General features: G+C 41.1%; 1 protein-coding gene across 1 annotated transcript in view; it reads right to left on the reverse strand.

Annotated features, from left to right (window-relative positions):
• The window catches only part of LOC101856269 (universal stress protein PHOS32), a gene marked incomplete at its 5' end in the record, with an annotated part of 9,079 nt that overhangs the window by 4,175 nt on the left and 2,609 nt on the right, over positions 1 to 2,295 (reverse strand).

Here is a 2,295-nt window from a genome sequence, read left to right on the forward strand (position 1 = left end):
GGGGGGCCGGGGGGGGGGGTTGGGGTGGTGGTGTTTAAAACCCAATTATACACCTAAGAAAAAGATTGGGATAGCTTTGTATCCCTTTGTTGAAAAACACCTCTGCTCATGCTACACAAAGAAGCCATTCTATCGATATCTTGTTAACGGCAGAAGGTTAGCACAAAGCACATTAATTAACGACACATGATAGCTTGCGTCTATCTCTTCCAAACCATCTCGCCCCTTTTTTTTTTTTTTTTTTTTTTTTTTTGTTATCTTGACATAAAACACAACATTTACTGGGTGCTTAACTTTACTGGTATTTGGCAAGCCTAAAGTTATTATTTTCATTCAATTATATTATGAGTCTATCGTTTTTTATTTGAGGTGTTTATTGAAAATACATTGGAGGTGTCGATGATGTCTAAGTTAGTCAGTCTACTCTCTGTCGCTCATAGATAGCACAGAAGATGTGGGTTTTAATCATGTGTGAAAATATAATTTCATTCATTGAGTGACTTTGCCTGTTTGTCGAAGTAATCCAACTTTTAAATAATTATATTGTTTTGATAGGGGTTTAAACATTTACAGGGGGCTCTCGTGGCCTAGAGGTTAAGGTGTTGGCCTCTCATTCAAAGGTCCCGGGTTCGATTCGGGTAGCGACCAAAAAATTTTCTTCTCTAAAATTGTCTCCTTTCACATCCTTTCCTGATCTCTAACAATGTTCTGTTGTCTGCTTTCATTTCCACTTTCTGCCCCCACCCCCTCACCTCCTTTGCCCCCTCCTCTGGGCTCCTGACTCTTTCTGCAGCCTTTCTAGTGCTACTCCTTGGCTCCTCCTAACTACTGTCTTTCTGCCACACCCCTGATCTTCTGGTAGGAAAGATCTACACCTAGCCTTCTCGGACAAGGGCGAAAAATCTCGGAGGGCCCGTGTGCAAGTTGCGCACGTTAAAGATCCCTTGGTGGTCTAAAATCGATAAGAGTAGGCTTCGGCCGCCACCCGGGCAAAATTCAAAATGTCCTACCAACGAAAAAGTATTAGGTGTGTCCCGCGCGCTCATATGACCTTATGCAGTTGCGAGCGCCGTAAAACCCTATACTAAACAAACAAACAAACAAACATTTACAATTGCACTTACAGGTTTACAGTTACTTGTATTATGAAAATACCTTTTAGTTTTGTCAAAAATATTATTCTTTATTGCATGTGGAAACTCGAGAGTTTTCGTGCACTGAAAATCAATACAAGAGGTAAGTCATGCCATAATATTATACGTATAAAAAGTGTAGAATCTAGTTGTGATGGTGTGTAACCTGTCGACTCGTTGTTTCTTTGTTTCTCTCTGCGCATGAGTAGGTCATCTTTTCGTGCTTCAAGGGAGAGGAAACCTATTCACCCGAGTGAATATATATGTGTGTGTGTGTATGTGTGTGTGTGTGTGTGTGTGTGTGTGTGTGTGTGTGTGCGTATGCGTGAGAGAGCAAGATAGGGACAGACAGACAGAGATAAAGAGAAAGAGAGAGAGAGAGCGAGAGAGAATATATGAGAAGAAGTGGTGTAAGGGAGGTGTGAGAAAGAGATAGATAGATAGATAGATAGATAGATAGATAGATAGATAGATAAATAGAGAGAGAGAGAGAGAGAGAGAGAGAGAGAGAGAGAGAGAGAGAGAGAGAAAACTGGTGTAATAAGTTGTTGTTTTTTAAAGTAGATCTAATGAAATAGCTACAAGTGTGAAGGTTTTTTTCTGGGGGTTTTTTTGTTTGTTTGTTTGTTTACTTGTGTATTATTTTAGCGAAAAGGGTTATTTCTCTGTTTTTCAAACAGCATTATATACACTTTCTGCCCCCACCCCCTCACCTCCTTTGCCCCCTCCTCTGGGCTCCTGACCCTTTCTAGTGCTACTCCTTGGCTCCTCCTAACTACTGTCTTTCTGCCACACCCCTGATCTTCTGGTAGGAAAGATCTACACCTAGCCTTCTCGGACAAGGGCGAAAAATCTCGGAGGGCCCGTGTGCAAGTTGCGCACGTTAAAGATCCCTTGGTGGTCTAAAATCGATAAGAGTAGGCTTCGGCCGCCACCCGGGCAAAATTCAAAATGTCCTACCAACGAAAAAGTATTAGGTGTGTCCCGCGCGCTCATATGACCTTATGCAGTTGCGAGCGCCGTAAAACCCTATACTAAACAAACAAACAAACAAACATTTACAATTGCATTTACAGGTTTACAGTTACTTGTATTATGAAAATACCTTTTAGTTTTGTCAAAAATATTATTCTTTATTGCATGTGGAAACTCGAGAGTTTTC

This window comes from Aplysia californica, unplaced genomic scaffold, assembly GCF_000002075.1.
Source record: "Aplysia californica isolate F4 #8 unplaced genomic scaffold, AplCal3.0 scaffold00240, whole genome shotgun sequence".
Classification (NCBI taxonomy): Eukaryota; Metazoa; Mollusca; class Gastropoda; order Aplysiida; family Aplysiidae; genus Aplysia; species Aplysia californica.